Below are 20612 nucleotides of genomic sequence, written 5' to 3'. Positions count from 1 at the left end.
GCATTGTGGATTATTAGAGTGATATCTGGATGTGGAAAAGGCTCAACCGGATCACTGTAATTAGTCGCTTGTAGGATGCTGCATATATTTGCAGTTGGAGTTAATACTAAAACTGTCGTCTCTGACACTGATGTTGACGTATAAATGAAGAGTTTGGTTCCAAAACGCATTAAACGCCAAATTTGAAAAATTGAAACTCCTGCCACCAAACCATCAGCAATTATCATATCTTACTCGTACCATATTCAGTTTTCGCCAAAACATGATATCTGCCATTGATTTACACACTGCATTACGGCCTTTCATTCAAAAACGCAACAAGCGCCATCACCGATTTTTCTCAAAACCAGACATATCCATTTGGCCAATCAGAGGCCACCACTGGCGTGAAGTCTTCTAAGATGGTTGCGCCCATGAAGTAGGAAATCGCTTCGTCACTTAACGCATTTATCAGACAATTTCACGCTGAATTATGAATAATTTCGATAATATAATCTAAAAAACCTCAAATGATCTATAAAATGAAATAATCTGTCATGAAAGAGCATGGTTAAATACACTTTAAATAGAAAGGGATATGTAGCATTTTGGGGGAAAATGCCATGGTGTGGATATGTACGGTAGTGACTTGACAAAAAAATAATTACTTAGTTCAGTTAAAAGCTGTTAATTAGTTCTGGATTTCATTTTTTGAGAGTTAGTCAATACATTTTAAAACAAGATTCAGTGGTTTTCCTTTTATCACCTCCCGTAATCAGAAAAAGTGATTTTTCTTAAAACAATGGAATTGGGGGCGGCACGGTGGTGTAGTGGTTAGCGCTGTTGCCTCACAGCAAGAAGGTCCGGGTTCGAGCCCCGTGGCTGGCGAGGGCCTTTCTGTGTGGAGTTTGCATGTTCTCCCCGTGTCCGCGTGGGTTTCCTCCGGGTGCTCCGGTTTCCCCCACAGCCCAAAGACATGCAGGTTAGGTTAACTGGTGACTCTAAATTGAGCGTAGGTGTGAATGTGAGTGTGAATGGTTGTCTGTGTCTATGTGTCAGCCCTGTGATGACCTGGCGACTTGTCCAGGGTGTACCACGCCTTTCGCCCATAGTCAGCTGGGATAGGCTCCAGCTTGCCTGCTACCCTGTAGAACAGGATAAAGCGGCTACAGATAATGAGATGAGATGAGACAATGGAATTGGATATTTAGAGTTTTGGAACCAAACTCTTCAATTGTCATCAATCCAATATTGCTGTTGTATAAGAGGAATAAAACACTTGGCGACCTGATGGCTGGTAAAGAGGGAAGTCTGGCCTGCTCTGCTTAGGCTGCTACCCCCGCAACCTGGATCCAGATAAGCAGTTGAAGATAGATGGATGGATGGATGGATGGATGGATGGATACAGTGGTTTTCCTTTTATCACTTCCTGTAATCAGTAAAAGTGATTTTTCTTGAAACATTAGAATTGGATATATAGCATTTTGGAGCCAAACTCTTCAAATGAAGTTGAGTGTAATACATCTCATCTCATCCCATTATCTCTAGCCGCTTTATCCTGTTCTACAGGGTCGCAGGCAAGCTGGAGCCTATCCCAGCTGACTACGGGCGAAAGGCAGGGTACACCCTGGACAAGTCGCCAGGTCATCACAGGGCTGACACATAGACACAGACAACCATTCACACTCACATTCACACCTACGCTCAATTTAGAGTCACCAGTTAACCTAACCTGCATGTCTTTGGACTGTGGGGGAAACCGGAGCACCCGGAGGAAACCCACACGGACACGGGGAGAACATGCAAACTCCGCACGGAAAGGCCCTCACCGGCCACGGGGCTCGAACCCAGACCTTCTTGCTGTGATGCGACAGCGCTAACCACTACACCACCGTGCCGCCCGTGTAATACATCTGATTAAAAAAAAGAATAATTACTTCATGTGCAGTAAAAGTGACTTTTTAAAATGTTGCGACAGTAATAACTTCTTCTTGCTCCTCTCTCACTTCTGTATTTATTCTTCTCCCAGATGAGGACGAAGGACATCTGTCTGTAATGTAATGTAATGTAATGTAATGTAACATTTCTTCACGTTATGTGCCGAGTCGGTGATTTGTCATGGCTTTGACTGTGTAAAAACACGAAAAGAAAAACTCAATATGTTTTTTTTTTACATTGCGTGGGTGGCGGGATCCACCCTGCGTAGCCATGTGTAAACACCCCTTGAATCCTCTGCCACTCCACACACACGACCTGCTGAGCCCGGTGGCCCTGCTGTGTCATGGTAATTGCTTCAGGAAGCGCGAGCAGCACGGTTCAAGTGCTCCTTAATTCTATCAGTGGACTGAGAGCAGCGGCTGGACGTGTGGTGAGACCCTGAGGAACCGTTAGAGCTCATTTACCAGCAACAGCATCCATATTCCTGTCACTCAGCCACAGCGCTGGCTGTCCTGACAGTCCTGGGTTTGAAAAAAAAAAAAACAACCTAAAAGACTCGTCGTCTTTTTTTCATGTTGCATGATTGATGCATTAATCACTGCGTATGGTTTATGGAGTGTGACGAGAAAGGGAGAAGTGAAAAAAACGTACAGCGTGCTGCTACCATACCATGCGCAGAGTTAAAGGCAGCCGGTTTAACACGTGTTGCGGTCGTATTAATGTGTGTCGGTTCTCTGTGAACACATGAGCATGAGCACAACTGTTTGTTCTGCAAATGACGATTGTAAATCACACCTTGACAACTTTTAATGTGTTTTTTTTTAAAGGAAACGTTTGTTCTGTCAAGTGATCCGATACAACTTGACCCAGTTTTCCTTGCACGTAACCAAAAGACACGGCAGCTTCCTAGTGTGCGTGCACATGCAATGTATCTGGTCCTTATGATGATTACAGGGTTAAAGCCCAGCAAATGGCAAACACATCCTGTCATTGCGTGTGTACCTCCAGTACGAGACCTCCCAAGCTGCCCCCCTTTTCCAGGCTCTGAGACTGTGTGGTCATGCAGTCGGACTTTACAATTGCGGGCCAGAACCAGAAGAGCAGAGAGCAGACTTGGGGTGACTGAGCCTGCCGCTGGTCACTTTTTCCCCAGCGAGGTCAGTCAGTGTATGGAAGCAGAGCTTTGTTCCTGGAGCAGACAGATCTCCGAGTGTCGGCGTTCCTATAGGAATTCCGATGTAAAGGCTTGGTGACACGTATAGAATGGCAGGAAGCTGAGACATTCAAAATTCTTGCCTGAGTCCTTCTCAGATCACGCAAAAGCGACCCTCGGGGGTCTTGCTGTCAAATGTGAGACACGCAAGCATTGAGAAGGGAAGTGTGGAAGCAAAGAAGCAAGGAAGCAGAAGTGGAGATGCTTGGGTGCAAAAGTTTGTGCACCCTTACTTCAAATTCAATACCATGAGGAAGAAAAATGTTGGTGTGTGATATCAGGCTTGTAGTGCTTGAGTCCGACTCATGCCCTAATTTTAAGGACTCGTGACTTGACTTGGACTTGAGAGCACTGATAACTCAGACTTGGACTCGGACTCGTACATTAACTGCATTCGGACTCATAAACTGGAGACGAGGACTCGGATTTTTTCTTTTTTTTTTGTAACATGCCATAATAATTTGACATAAGTTTTGTACTAATTTCGTGCAAGAGTGTCACACCTGCATGCCTTGGTGCGTGCATCAGATAGGCTCTTGGGCGCGCTCCGGACAGCTCGTGCGCCAAGCGGACTTTCGCACACACCGTAAATGACTCGCACCTGAACAGGAATAAAGTGCAATCAGCGTGCCTACATAAATACTGTGAAAACACACTTACTTTGCGAAGTATTGAGTTGCGTTGCTGACATATTACCGAGCCTTATTTCCTTGTTTGGTTTCCTGATCCCTGATTTCCTGTTTTTCGTCTTTGATTCTGCCGAGTCTACGATAACCTGTTTGTGCCTTGCTCAATCTATCGCCTGTTTCACCATTTTACGATTTTGCCTGCCATTCTGGATTGTTTACTGTCTTCACTTGCATTAATAAACACACCTTCTGCACTTACATCCATCTCCCAACTGTCTCTGACAGAATACTTCGCACTCCCAGATAAAGACTCAAGTCAAGTCAAGTTTATTTGTATAGCGCTTTTAACAATAAACATTGTCGCAAAGCAGCTTTACAGAATTTGAACGACTTAAAACATGAGCTAATTTTATCCCTAATCTATCCCCAATGAGCAAGCCTGTGGCGACGGTGGCAAGGAAAAACTCCCTCAGACGACATGAAGAAGAAACTTCGAGAGGAACCAGACTCAAAAGGGAACCCATCCTCATTTGGGCAACAACAGACAGCCTGACTATAATATTAACAGTTTTAACATGAGGACAGTTTCGTTGATGTTATAAACTCTTCATTGATGGAAACTTGAGTGCAAAACTGTTCATGATAACTGCAGTCCTAAAGTTAGCAAGACAACTGTAGTCCTCAGCCATAAAAGCATTACTGTAAGAGTCCAGAGCGTCCTCCAGGTATAACCCTCAACTGTCCTCATGGGGCCGTCCTTCACAGGAGCGGTGCGATAAAACTCCGACCAGACACAGGACACCAGGATGGATCAAGTAGGTCCGAGGGGCAGAAGAGGCCAGCATCTCAATCCCAGGACCAACATGTAACTCAGAGGGACAGATTGGGGGGGGAAGAGAGAGAGAAAGAAAACACGTTGTTAAAGATGTAAAGAGAAGCACATTCATTTGTTCATACGCCATGTTCAGGAACAAACTAATGTTAATGGTGCTGAAACAGCCACCGTCAAATGGTGCAGTTGGAGTCTTGTTCCTGGACTCGACTCGGATCAATAGTGACTCAACTCAAATTTTTTTTTAATGACTTGGACTTGAACACTGGGGACTTGAGACTGGACTTGGACTCGAGGTTTAATGACTCAACTACAACACTGGATATTATATTATATTATATATTATATTATATATAGGATATTTTTTAAATTTGCGCTAGCAGCGCTGGTGCAAATTGTTACTCTCACTCAGGATCTTTCTACTTTATTAATCTTCTTGTTATTATTATTATTGTTATTATTATTCTTGTTTTTCTCCTAACATTTTTAGGATGCTATTTCTCCCTCAGTTTTCAACCAATCATCACCAAATTTCATGGGAAGAATACCTCTGGGCTGAATTACATTGCTGTGACTTTTGGTGCTGATCTGGATCACTGATCCAGAACGATCCATGAAAAATAGGATTTTTCCATTTTGTTCAGGGCAGCAGGGCGCAACTTTTCCTCACTAAGCGTCATTCTGTCTCTTACCGTTCCGGATCTATACGGTACAGTGACTAAACAATGTCCAGGTTTGTAACAGCTAGTGCAAATTACTGTGACTTTAGTCACAGGTCTCTATCTTGTTTATTTATTTATTTTTTTACTATTTGATCACGGCTGCGTTCGGAACAGAAGTTTGCTACCTTGTTGCCTCACTGCCATAATAGACAAGTTCCTTCTAAGGCAGGACTTTGACTGAAGGCATCTTCTAAGGATGTTGTTTTGAACGACCTTTTAGGAAACATTTCCGGTAACATGTGATGTCAGTAGTGATGCAACAGAAAGCATGAAGCTCCGGAGCTTGCTTTGAAAATTACAAAGCAGTGGCTTGAGGCTTGTATTGAAGTGCTAAAGTCACATGATCAAGTGATGACTGGGTCATCAGTGGTTCCGAAGCGGTTAAAACTGGTTCAAACCAGTGGCGTTTGTAGCATTTCCGTGTACATTGTATCAAGTACTCTAGTTTTATGAAAGTTTTACTGATACAAATTAACAAACTAGGTAAACGACTCATTCTCACATTTGGGAAAATCCTTAAACTCAACATGTCCTACTGTCACACTGTTTTTTCATCATTCACATAAACAAAATATGTAAAAATGCACAGTTAATAATTAATATTACACACTTTCTACAGAAACCTAGAATTCAGGGTCCATCTCACATCTCCGAGATGATATTCCTTTTGTTATTTTCCACAAAAGAAATCTTTACTGAATCAGTTTTGAACAATAATGCAAATTATGACAAACTTTCACCAATAGTGATGCTTGATGTACATGTTAGACCCAATTTATCCATAAAACATTAAGTAAAATGACTCCCCCCTGGGCAGCACGGTGGTGTAGTGATTAGCGCTGTCGCCTCACAGCAAGAAGGTCCTGGGTTCGAGCCCCGGGGCCGGCGAGGGCCTTTCTGTGTGGAGTTTGCATGTTCTCCCCGTGTCCGCGTGGGTTTCCTCCGGGTGCTCCGGTTTCCCCCACAGTCCAAAGACATGCAGGTTAGGTTAACTGGTGACTCTAAATTGACCGTAGGTGTGAATGTGAGTGTGAATGGTTGTTTGTCTCTATGTGTCAGCCCTGTGATGACCTGGCGACTTGTCCAGGGTGTACCCCGCCTTTCGCCCGTAGTCAGCTGGGATAGGCTCCAGCTTGCCTGCGACCCTGTAGAACAGGATAAAGCGGCTACAGATAATGAGATGAGATGAGATGAGATGAGATGAGATGAGATGAGATGAGATGAGACTCCCCCCCCCCCACACACACACACACACACACACACACACACACACATTATTGGCTGTCTTCAATTCCTGATTCGTCCATTCAACTCAAATAACATGAAGTGATTCAGTCTAACAATCTGTTTTTGGGGGGTTTATTCTATTAACTGTTATAAAATCAATGATATAGAAAGTTTATTTTCTGCGTTATGGTGTGAAATTTCAACAGTCTAAAGATATTTTTTTTATCCGTCCCAATGTTCTTGTCAGCTCTGTTGACTCTGTTATAAAAGTGCAGAAAATCCACAAAGACTTTTAATAATGTGCATGACACCCGCACCGAGTGATGTCACTTCCTCTGGTGGGAAACTTCAGAAAGGCAGTGAGGGAGAGAGTGTTATGTTTCTTCTCTAATTAATTAGAACAAAATGTTGAGGATTTTACACTAACAGTCGATTAATTATTCGTCAACTCTGTGACTGTGATATTGGAGTGAATCTCTCGCTCATTTAAAAAAAAACAATAATATGATCCATAAAATTCTGTTTATTATTAGTTTGAGGTTAGCACATGGAGTTAAAGACACAAATTAATGGGAAACGTCAACTCTGTTATCATCGGTTCTGTGAATAGATTGCCCAGTTTAACGATAACAGAGTTGACGATGACTGACACAGTCAACACTTGAAATGTTCCCGCAATTATAGAATGGGCCATGTAAACGGTATCATGTGAACAGTAACAAAAACATATATATTGGCTTCTGCTACTATTTTCTTTACCACTAGGAGCCGCTAGTGTGCTCTGTCGCACACAAAGCTTCAAGTCATGAACATTTTTCGACTCATTTGGATTTCAGTCTTCATTGGTTCAGAAAGCTTCATTGCCCCATCACTAGAGATCAGTACAGCATGTAATGTAACCGAAGAGTTAGCTAGTTAGCTAACAGATGTCTCATGAATCATATAAAACAAATGTATTTGGTTACAGTTATGGCGTTATAAAATACTACAATGTTTATTTCTTGGCAATTTTTCACAAATCTAACCAAACAAAGCCCCAAAACTTATCTTTGTATCCAAAATCACTTTTCTCTAAACTTCTGTCCACTTTCTTTTTATTTTTTCTGTTTCTTGAAAGAGCTGCTGCACAGATTGATGGGTAATTGGCAGCATCGAGGATACAGCCATGTTTCAAACGGTCCTTGCTGCCTTGTTGTCTTGTTCAATGTCCTTCCATGGTTAAGCATTTTCCCCGTTTCGAACACACCCTGTGTTTTTGTGTTTCCTTCTTTCTATAAATGAAGGTTTTCACTGTTCGTAGGAGCACTTTACATCTTTCCATCCACTTCTGTTACATTTTCCATTCCACATATTATAGCTATTTCCTTCACTTTGCTTGGATGTTTGAGACTGTTTGAAATTTTTTTAATGCATTTTCATGTTTGAACTTGGCGGCATGGTGGTGTAGTGGTTAGCACTGTCAACTCACTGCAAGAAGGTTCTGGGTTCGAGCCCAGTGGCTGATGGGGGCTTTCTGTGTAAAGTTTGCATGTTCGCCCTGTGTCTGCGTGGGTTTCCTCCGGGTGCTCCGGTTTCCCCCACAGTCCAAAGACATGCAGGTTAGGATAATTGGTGGCTTTAAATTGACCGTAGGTGTGAATGTGAGTGTGAATGGTTGTTTGTCTCTATGCATCAGTTCTGTGATGATCTGGCAACTTGTCCAGGGTGTACCCCACCTCTCGCCCTTAGTCAGCTGGGATAGGCTCCAGCTCACCCGCGACCCTGCACAGGATAAGCGGCTACAGATAATGGATGGATGGAATGTTTGAACTTTTAAGATTAATATTTTAAAACATAAGACACATTTTAGTATTGCTGTAGAACTTGAGACCACTTTTTGAAGGTCTCAGTCTCGTCTCGGATTTGAATGCATTTTTACCCAGTCTCGTCTCAGTCTCAGACATAGAGGACTCAGGGATTTGATTTCAAGACCAGTAAAGACCACAACTGTGGGGGGAATTTCACTAAACTGTCTGTGCATTGTCTGATTTATTTGTTGACATCGTGACTGTGATTGGATGTAAAATTTCCTGCTTCAAATCCGACCAATAACGTGATTCATTGCTAATTCAAAACTTTTCTTCCTGTTAAGAGCTGCCACCCCTCCCCCACCCCTTTACACACACTGGTCTGGTCTTAGTCTTGACTTAGGCCCTGTCCACACGGCAACGGATTCAGGTGAATCTGATAAAATTGTTTATCGTTTCGGCCTGGCATCCACACGGCACTGGCGTTTTGGGTGCCCCAAAACGAAATCTTTTGAGAACGGGTTCCGGAGTGGAAAAATCTGGCAATGGCGCTGTTGCGAAGTCGTCTAGATGGGTAGAACGGATTTGTTTACGATGACGTCACAACCACATGACTGTCAGTGCTTCACGCCGGGTAGAAGTGTAACGAACTAGATGCAAGTTGTCAACAAATCCTATAACTTGGTTCATGAAACGCGCTTACAAAATATTTTCACTGTGAATATTTATTGTGTAATGGTGCAAAGAGAGAGAGAGAGAGAGAGAGAGAGAGAGAGAGAATAGCCCTTAGGGCAGAGTCTTTAGTCCAAACACTGTGGAAGCAGTACCAAACCACGCACCGCCCGTGCGCTTTCCAAAAACAAAAACAATCCCGCCAGCAAAAATAGGAAAAAAAAGGAGCGATCTCACCTCTTCAGATGTTGGTTTAAGTCCAACAATACATTCCTCAAAAAGGGCGTAGAAGAACAAAGTAATCTATCAACGTGTAGCATTCAATTTATTCTGGACCATTAAAGAATTCTGGAGGATATCAGAATGTTGGCGTACTGGCTTCCATCTACCCCCATTCATTCCTCTTTCCACGTCTTTTGTTTTACACTACTGATTAATAATCAAAACTTTATGTGGCTAATGCTACAGAAGAAGGGGTTTATGCACATGCGTCTACTTCTTCTATTGTTCTGGTATCTCCGATGGGACCGTCTTACAGCGCACGTAGTGGTGTGGCATGTGTATTGCATCATTTTCAGCAAGCGTTGCATTGCCATATGAACTTGAAATTTTACTGATCCGTTGCCCATGTGGACGCGATATTTAAAAAAAAAAAATCTCGTTGCCGTTGTCGTGTGGATGTAGCCTTAGTCTTGACTCGGTCTTGCCCTGCCTTGGTCTTGGTCTTGACTTGATCTCAACCCCTCAAAGTCTTGGTCTTATCTTGGTCATGATTTGATACACTTTGACAAAGATACACTTTGGTCTTGGTCATGACTTGGTCTCAGTTTAGGTGGTATTTTATGAAATGCATTATGACCATTGTGATAAACTCTAATGTCTTTTCGTAAACAATTAAGTCAAAGCAAGTCAAGTCAGTTCATTTGTATAGTGCTTAATTACAACAATAATTGTGTTTATAAGTGTTTATAATAACATGTGAATGTCTTGGAGCATTTTATGTCATTATATATAGCCTTCAGAGAAAGTCTGACCTCAGTGTCTACCTAACAACCTGTGTTTTCTCTCTCTCTCTCTCTCTCTCTCTCTCTCTCTCCTTCCCCAACTCTGTCTGTCCATCTGAGTTACATGTTAATCCTGAGATTGAGACACAGACCTCTTCTGATCCTCAGACCTGCCTGATCCATCTTGATGCCCTACATCTGGCTGGAGTCTCATCACATCGCCCCTGTGGAGGACGGCCCCATATGGACAGTCGAAAGTCGCACTTGGAAGATGCTCTGGATGCTTACAGTAATATTTTTATGGCTGAGGATTACATTTGACTGGGTAACTTTAGGACTGGAGTTGTCATGAACAGTTTTACACTCAAGTTTCCATCAATGAACAGTTTATAACTTCAACAAAACAGACTTCATGTTAAAAATGTTAAAAATGTTATAATCACGCTATCTGTTATCACCGAAATGAGGATGGATTCCCTTTTGAGGCTGGTTCCTCTCGAGGTTTCTTCCTCATGTCGTCTGAGGGAGTTTTTCCTCACCACCGTCGCCACAGGCTTGCTCACTGGGGATAGACTAGGGATAAAATTAGCTCAGGTCACTAAAATTAAAGTCACTAAAATTCTGTAAAGCTGCTTTGCGACAATGTCTATTAAACATTCACAGTAAAAATCATAGTGTCAATTTTACTCTTTAAGAGTTGAATTTAACTCTCTGTCAGATAACATTTGGTCCCACTCAAAATCAGTGTAAAATTTACTCTATAGCCAGTGTAAGATTTTTAGAGTTAATTTTACTCTGTTTTGTGTCAAAATTAACAATGATCATCACCCTGCAGAGTAGAGTTTGTCGTTGTGTGCAAGTGGGAATTAACTCTCACTTTTGACACTACCATTTAGACGATTTTACTCTGCATAGTGTTATAACTACTCTATCCAGAGGAAAATAGGTTTACACTGCAATATTGACACTCCATTTTTTACTGTGTTCTATAAAAAAATAAACTTGATGACTTAAGTGTGGGATTTAAAATGTGCCACTTCGGGTAGCGTAGTGCAGTTTGGATACGCCTTCTAATTCAATGTTTTTTCTTTGTTTCTTATGAAGTAAAAGTAGCAATAATGGGCCATTTTTAAATCTAGTTGTGATCAAGGAGTGTGACATATCAAAAGAAAGAGTATGAAGTTCTGAACTCAAAGCCGGTTTTATTTCCCACCCTGGGTTAAACAGAACAGAAGTTACAGCTGTTTGAAATCTTCAATTTTTTGAAATTTTATTTATTTATTTTCCCCATCAGCCTTATTTGGTTGCTTCCAGCAATATACATACATCCATCTTGAGAAAGTAAATAAAGAACCTTCAGGAGCAATTCTTGCACCCAAAACATCTATCAATTGCTCAGAGTTTTAAAATAATCTTTAGCACCAGTATTTTTTTAAAATTTATTTTGAAATTTAACCACATTATTTGCATAGCGAGATGACATAAACTACTCAAATCAATTTCAACAACTGAGCAATGGCATGACCAGAACCATTGATTGTAGGTAGTTTGCTGGCCATTGTACCAAATCATTCAAACCCAACTAAAGATCATTCAGGATAATAACAATCTACATAGATTCCTTTTAAAGTATTAAAGTATTAAATCTGTCCTCTCTGACTGTATTCTCTTCTCTTCTTCTTCTTCTTCTTCTTGGGTTTTCTTTGAGGGTGAAGATTTATGAAGGGGGGTTTCCATGTTGACTGCAAGCCCTTTGGTGGCTGTAGAGACTGATTCGGGACAAACAGGTCTGACTGTAGATAGCCTGGGCCCGCCCATCCTAAGTGTGACACAACATGGGGGCCGGTTGCGAGCTTAGTCTAGCAAGGCAAGCTATCTCCAGCTCTTCCAAGCTACCGAAAAATCGGGAGCCAATCAACTTTGAGCATCTCCAACGACCCTGGGTAGAGGCGTGTTCAAGGCAGTGACGTAGTAGAACTGCGACCAGAAGCCATAGATTGTTTACAGAATCCAGTGTTTCCCACAGACCAGGTAGCAATTTGTGGTGCTCCACTGTGCCGATGAGGGAATCATGTGCAGTGGTGTCGTGGCGGTCGGTGGAGTCGGTCATTGGGGTGTATGCAAAGTGTTTACAGCGGGCAGTGTTCAAACACAGTATTTTTCTTCAGAGTCACCAGCTGGGGCTATTTTAAAGCTACAAGAAGCATTTGAGATTATTCAGTTCAATTTAAATTATTTTAAGTTCTTTAAGAGAAGACAGCTAAAACAATTTTTCCCAGAACCCTGCCTGGTTTCATTCCTCAAACCAACTTTACATTACAGGGCAGACCATTAGTTTGCTGGGCTTGATGTTGGTGGAAAACCTGTCTTTTAAATTTATGAAAATTACTCACCAAAATTGAAGTAAAAGTTTAGTTTTTACTAGAGATGCACCGATTGCAATTTTTTGGGCCGATTCTGATTTCCGATTTTCCATGGAGTGTGACCTGCCGATACCGATTTTGGCCAATTCCGATTTCATTTTTTCAAACCACTTCACAGCACACACAAAGACTATTTTCTTTTTATCTTTTCTTTAATAGAACATTCTGCCAGATTTTCAGTAATAAATTCAGTATATAATTCAGTAATAAAAACACCTCAAAGGTTGAAAACAAACAAAAAGACATTGTTCTTTGTAAAATCTTTCTTCATGTTTGGTATTAACATAATTCCTGAAATAGGAAATTCACACAAACATTTTTTCTTTTCCCATCCAATATCTGGCACAAAAACAACCTCCCCCTCATATATTATTTGCCAACTGCTATGGAACACACTTTCATAAGCCTATTTAGATTTGAAAACTTATGCCTTATAGAACAACCCATTTCTTCATTCAGTATCAAAATACAAAAATAATTTCCAGTCATACTTATACCATAGCCATTCTATCATCTTTGTCAAATGTGTATTTGTAGAGTAATTTCCAATGCAACCAAGGTTGTAAAACAAACAAAAAGACATTTTTTTCTCTCTCTTTGTACAAATCTAACTAGATGTTTGGTAATAGGCTAACGTATTAATTCCTGTAATGGGAAATTCACACAACCACAAACATTTTCTTCTTTTCACATCCAATATCTGGCACAAAAAAAAATTCACTATATTTTGATATCCAAATATAGTGATTTTTTGTTGTTGTTGTTGTTAACGGTGCGCGCGCCGGAGCTCGTTAGGCGCGCAGGACTGACACTGTTCTGCGCAAGCGCAATGCAAGCGCACTAGAAAGCATGTTCACGCTGCCAGTGTAGCTGCAGTCTTTTTAGTTGCGAATTACGAGTATTTCCACTTTCATCTCTGTGATACACAAGTTTTGATCGGCAGAAAATCGGCATATTTTAATTTTGCCCGGCCGGTCGCCGGTCATGGCCGATCACATGAAAATCAGCCGATTCCGATCAGCAGCCGGTCAATCGGTGCATCTCTGATTTTTACCTTTAGTTTTTTGCCTTTTTGGTGGCAATCTTTCAATCATTCTTTAGTTGACATTCAAGGAATAAATTGCAAAAAACAAGCTGGAGGTTTTTATTTTAAATTGAACTCAACACTTACCTCAACCAATACTAAAATGAAATAAATAGTATAATGTAACAACAAAATAATAATAAAATATCATAATTAGATGTAAGAAACCACTTAAGGTAACACCAAGGCAACTAACAATAATGAAAAAGCATTACCCTAATTGGTGCAAAGCCTGCATGCCCTATCAGAACATTTAATTCTGCGTGGCTTCCTGAAAAAAAAAACTCCAGTGCCCTATCGTAAGGGAAGTGACTGCTGAAGCGGGATAAACGGGATAATGCAATAAGGCTGGTTCCTCACGTAAAGCTGCTACTGTATGCATCAAAATTGGTTTATAGCCTGACTCAGGGATGTCCGTTTCCTATAAGCCAAGAAGGCTATGATAAAGCTCATCACGAGCACGACGTAGGCTACCTTTTAAAATAAGCGGTCGGAAGGCGAATCGGGAAGGCTGCGTTATTTTTAATTAGCGCAACGGATTTTTTTTTTTCAAAAATCGCGAGTCCGATTGTGTGGCGCTAGGAATCCATTGTGTGGCACTGCGCCACACAATGGTCTATGTATGGGAAACCCTGGAATCTATGCCGGAAGCGCTTCATTCACTAGAAACATTACGAACATGGAGCAGTGGCAAGCCTTTGACACAGCGGTAGATGCTGTATTGAAAGCATTCAACGGGAAGTTCTCATTGAAAACAGAGCAAAGAGCAGCCCTGGAGGTATTTATCTTCTTCCTGTTACTCAAGCAGTTTCCGTCACGTCACATACATCAGAGGAAAGAGTGATGTGATTGGTTTAAGCTTCGTCACAGCCTTTTCTGGCTTCGACCAGTAGCAAACTGAGGCATTTCAGCGAGGCGGGTCAACCACGCCTTTGGGAAACGGTTGGGCTTAATATCTTTGCCAGACCAAATGCTCGCAGAGCTTTGAAGTCGCATTAGCCAGACTAGACTGTAGAGCCTACAGATGAGGGATTGATCCATGTTGGGTGTTGAGGCTTCTCTATCCTTCTGCTTCCTCCATTTCTCAGCAAGGTTGTCTCGTCTGCTGGCTTCGAAGGAGGAGATGGCCTGATGAATGGTGCGTCTCCAGTCATCGTGGTCAGTGGCCAGCAGCCAGGACAGACCACCGTCTGAGATCTGACAGGAACTGAGAGACTTCTTCAGGCAGTCTTTATACCTCTTCCTTGGGGCCCCTGTGTCACAGTGCCCAGAGGCCAGCTCTCCATACAGCACAATCTTGGATAGGCGGTGGTCCTCCATTCTTAAGATGTGCCCTGCCCATTGTAGTTGTATTTTTAGAAGAATGGCCTCAATGCTGCTTACCTCTGCCTGTTTGAGGACTTCAATGCTGGTGACAAAGTCACTCCAGTGGATGTTTAGGATGGAGCAGAGGCAGCGCTGGTGGAAGCATTCAAGGAGTCATAGGTAGTGACAGTAGATGACCCATGACTCTGCACCATACAGGAGTGTGGTCACTACTCTGATCTTTGTGCAATTTTTTTTTCAAATTCCTGTTGTTCCAAACTCTTTTATAGAATCTCCCAAAAGTGCTGCTTGCTTTGGCCAGTCTACTGTCAATTTCCTTGTCGAGCTTGGCGTCTGATGTGATGGTGCTCCCAAGGTAGCTGAACTGGTGGACTGTTTTCAGTTGTGACTGGCCAATAGTGATGTGAGGTGAGTGGTACACTTCCTTAGGTGAGGGCTGGTACAGGACTTCTGTCTTCTTTAGGCTGACCTCCAGTCCAAAGAGCTTTGCAGCCTCTGCAAAGCAGGATGTTATACGCTGCAGGGCTCTCTCAGAATGGGCAACAAGGACAGCATCATCAGCGAATAACAGCTCTCGAATCAGTTGCTCCAGAGCTCCTTTTAAAGTTTTAAAGTATTAAATCTGTCCTCTCTGACTGTATTCTCTTCTCTACAACTCAACTAATTGGCATACAAATGCCCCTTATTGCATGTGATGGTACAACAAGGCAAAAGGTGGCAGTGCAGTTCCACACATTACTTTTCAGAGGGTGGTGCTCAAAAGCGCTATAGATTACATGTTTCTAATCAAATTTGACTTCTTTAAAACAATATGATTAACATCCCTGAACCTTCTCTTATGTTCTCTATCCTCTGCAATATGATATTTTTATTGTTTTCCACAGAAGGATACACATCTATTGACCGTGACTAGAACTTCCGCTGTCTCTGGCCAGCTTCTGGTTTGACTGAAGGCCTACCAGGGGTCATGATTGTTCCCAACCTCTGATATCGATTTTGGCCAGTGTCAACCAATAGAAAGTGAGCTAGAATCTAACGTCACAGGGGTGGCGCATCATCGGCTTTCAAAATCCAACATGGCCGCATCCAGCAGTTTCACTGTCAACATTCAGAAAAAGGATTGCTGTGTCAAAAATAATCAGTATCATGCAAATCTGAGTGCATATTCTGAAAATTCAGATGTTTTCTCTATAAAATACACAACTCTTGTGAAGCTGAACGTACTTTCTATTTTGGTGCACGGCGATCAAAAATTTGCAATTTACTACACTGTAAAAAAATAGAATTACGCTTTGTTCAAGTAATTCCATATTCACAATTGAATGGACAAGAAAATATGAATAATTATTAATGAACAGAAAAATCCACATCAAACTGATAGGGTGCACCTCAATGATGTGTAAATATACAATAGTGAATAATCTGAATTGAAAATACATAATTGCCACAGGTGTTTATTCAGCGCATGCTCTTAACCCTCATCCTACCATGCTATTTTACACCTTAATCTTACCATGTGGGGTCCGTTTGGACCCCAATACTTTTCTTTAAAATTAAAGCTTATAAAGACAAAATCATCAGATAAGTTTTGTTCAGAACATCTTGTATTAATAACAGCAATACACTAAAGGGCCCAAGGCATAAAGAACACACTTAACCTTCATCCTACCAGCCAATTTTACATACACAAACTACCAGGCGGGGTCCGTATGGACCCCAGGAGGGAATACCTTGAAATCAATGCAGTAAGAACCAATTCAATGCAGCAAACAGACATAACTTTATTGAAGAACAAAATCCACTATGGCTGAATATCAATGATGTATTATAAATGCAATAACATTGCAATAATATTGCAATAACTAGCATACATGTAGCAAATTATAGCGCCACAAAAAAAATTGGCATTATATACATGATTTTTGCAGCTCATGCAGCTGTAAAACATTCTGGATTACAACTTAGGTCTTTTCTTACAGAATTTAAAACAAAAAAGTAATTGTAAAATAATTTAGGGCTTTTGTTTTGCAGCCTGTGCTTATTGCAGCAGTGGGGTCCACACGGACCCCAAGAAGGAATGCCTTGGTAGTTTCATTATGGAACATAAAAGAAATAAAAGAAGTTAACTTTCAGTGTGCTATTCAATTATAAAATGAAAGACAGATAAACTTTACTCTGGGGTCCGGTTGGACCCCAGTAACAAATTAATTATACCTTCACAATGCAAAAAGCTGATCTTCCAGTGCTTTAGCGTTTTAATTAAGACATAAATTCCGACAAATTCATAAAACGGTGTGGCAGTATGTCACATATTTTTAAAATGGCAAACAAACATATAGGTGCGGGGTCCAGATGGACCCCACTTGGTAGGATGAAGGTTAATGACCAAGACATGGGGTTTCCTCTCCCAAATGCAAGAGCTGTGTGTATTTAGGCTGTGCAGGGTCATGTTCTAAGTCAATCTGCATCTTAACAGTTAGAAGGGCCATGTCCCCCCCCCCCCCCCCCCCCTTAAACATGAATGTTTTGACATGGATGTAGCTTGTGTTTCAGAGCAGCTAGATTAGAATGACAAGATGCCCCAATTACAAGTGCACTTATTATTGCACTGTAGCTTGGCCTGTGAAACCAAGTTCAAGTACTGAAGGGCCATGTTTTGATTAAAGAAATGAAACCCCATGTAGCCTATTCATGCTTAAAAAGATGGAAAATAGATTGAACTCAGGGGGCATGCGCTGTAATTATACAAATACTTGATTTTGTTCAAAAGGGCTTATTGAAATAAAGTTTTGAAAAAAGTGTGAAGTTGGGGGCGTCATGGATCAGGTGGATAAGGCGCCATACCATAAATCCGGGCACCCGGGTTCAATTACGGCCTGAGGTCATTTCCCGATCCCTCCCCGTCTCTCTCTCTCTCTCTCCCGCTCATTTCCTGTCTCTACACTGTCCTATCCAATAATAAAGGTGAAAAAAAGTGTGAAGTTTATTGTACATTATTGAAGTTTTGTAATTGTGTAGAACAATGAAAAAAGGCATGTATAGTTTAATGATAAATTGTGATAACCTCAATTGCCTTTTTGTACTATTGTGAATGCCACTGTTCAGCAAAAAGAGAAATCTATGTTGGCAGAATGAGGAATTGAAAATTGACTTAATTAAGAATTCTTAATAAAGATAACAGTGTTATCATAGTTTGGATTATCATGGGCACATCGTTGGCAAAACAAAATTCTTAATGCAGATGGTTGCCTTGAAATTTCAAGTATTCTCAACTATTCTTTTTTTACAGTGTATGTACATGGATCGACGCTTCCTGCACAGCAAGTTCTGTTTGACAGATGCACTTCAAATAGACTTTGGAGAAAAGTTGAAGACCTTCTGGGAGTGGACCAGCAACAAGCAAGGAAAGCGATGATGGACAAAATGAACTTCAAGTGTCTATTGGAACAACAGTCCCAATGACACCCCAAGGCCGATCTCGTGCCATGCAGGAAAATATGATGATGAAGCACTGCTGGCATTGCTAGTAAAATATACTTCTTTATGTCTTAAAATAACGATGGATGTTGTTTCTCTTTACTTAGTTGTTCGGTTCTTGACATACTGTAATACTGTATGGATTACTACAGTTGTGGATGGGATAGGGTTATTTATTTATTTATTTATTTATTTAGTATTTTGTATTATTTACTATTTACTGTTTGATGATTTCAAACTCATTAAGAAGGCAAGAAACTTGTCCACTAATTACCTTTTGATGAGGCACAGCTGCTAATTGAAAAGCATTCCAGATGACTACTTCATGCAGCTGGTTAAGATAACAGCAATAGTGTGTAAAGCGTCATCAAGGGAAATGTTGGATATGGTGAAGAATATAAAATAGCAAACATATTATGGAATCAATTTTGTGCCAAAATGTTCATACAATACTTTTGAAATATCAAATGAAAACGACAAATCAAAATACAAAAAAAGAACAAAAAGTCAATTTTTTTAGACTGGCAAACAAATTATTCGTGTAATCGTGCAAAATATCAGTCTATTACTCTTCAGAAACCTTTTATTTTTGTTCCGCGTCTTTCTCAGTTTTGTTTGACGTAATTTATTTTGGTTGCGATTCCAGCTCTCTCGTTTGCGCTCCCTGACTTTTTGCTTGCAGTTTTAGCACAAACTTCACATGTGGGCGGGCTGTCCAGGAATGCATTCCCATTGGGTAACTTGTGTTTGACTGACAGCTACGCTCTGCCATTCCCCGGAGGCTGTTGCGGCCATTTCCTACTCGGATTCTGGCGGACTGTTTGACGAGTGACCGATCCATTGACGGTAAACAAGGATCGAGTGGACTTCAGTGGCGACTATGATATTGAATTTACACTTTGTTGAATTAATTCAGTATCATAGTCGCCACTGAAGTCCACTCGATCCTTGTTTACCGTCAATGGATCGGTCACTCGTCAAACAGTCCGCCAGAATCCGAGTAGGGAATGGCTGAGCGTAGCTGTCAGTCAAACACAAGTTAGCCAATGGGAATGCATTCCTGGACAGCCCGCCCACACATCAAGTTTGTGCCAAAACTGCAAGCAAAAAGTCAGGGAGCGCAAACGAGAAAGCTGGAATCGCAACCAAAATAAATTATGTCAAACAAAACAGAGAAAGATGCGGAACAAAAATAAAAGGTTTCTGAAGAGTAATAGACTGATATTTTGCACGATTACACGAATAATTTGTTTGCCAGTCTAAAAAAATTGACTTTTTGTTCTTTTTTTGTATTTTGATTTGTCGTTTTCGTTTGATATTTCAAAAGTATTGTATGAACATTTTGGCACAAAATTGCTTCCATAACATATTGGGTTTTTTGACAGTTATTTGTTTACTACATAATTCTATATCTGTTCCAGATGTTATTTCATAGTTTTGATGTCTACAGTATGAACCTCTATCAGTTTGTACTCATGAAACAGTGGTGAAACACACAAAGTCCTGATCCTGGAGACTCCTTCCATGAATGTTAAACAGACATCACCTTATCGAAAATGTCACTGTATTGATGACTGGAAATGTTTCTTTTTCAATCCATTTAAATGTATTATTCGGTTTATATCATACAGAGTGTTGATTGTACGGTACAAGTCCCTTGTTATGGAAATAATAACATGACAATTAGTGCATAGAGTTTTTTTTTTCTGCCATGTTCACTTAGCCTCATTTTTTTAAAGCACCCATCCGTCTCCTGACAGGGTATAAAATCCATGACAAGAGGCAGCAACAGATTTCTTTCTCTCTCTCACATGCAGACAGATTGTGTATTCTGTGCAGTTGCTGCCAATAGACTCATTAGTGCTATTTGTGCAGTTTCTGGCTGCAGTTGTGATTCCACAGCCACGAAAATGCTTGTAAATAGCTTTCACATTGTGAGACAAGTAAAGTGTGTGACCAAACTGTGGTGAGGAAGCCAGGAGGGAATGGATGCCATTCTCTGCAGGGAATTATGTTTTGTTTTTGTTTTTTCCCCCTCATCTTATTTTTGGTAGGAATTCTTTTCTTAGTTTTCTGTTGTTCTTTTTGTCGTTGGTTTGCCAGGTTCACTCACTTCCTTTATAACTTTGTGATATTTTGCTCTTTAACCCAGTTTTAAAGCCTTTCGTTTTCTTTACTTTTCTTTTTCCTCTTTAAACAAGATATTACAGGTGAGCAGGGTTTCCTTTTTTCTTTTTCTTTTTTTTCCAAAACAGTGATTTTTGTGGAAGTCCTGAACTGCAAGATATAGAAAAAAAAA

This window comes from Neoarius graeffei, chromosome 6, assembly GCF_027579695.1.
Source record: "Neoarius graeffei isolate fNeoGra1 chromosome 6, fNeoGra1.pri, whole genome shotgun sequence".
In the NCBI taxonomy this organism is placed as follows: Eukaryota; Metazoa; Chordata; class Actinopteri; order Siluriformes; family Ariidae; genus Neoarius; species Neoarius graeffei.
The sequence above is the reverse complement of the archived record's forward strand: the minus strand, read 5'-3'. Positions refer to the sequence as shown.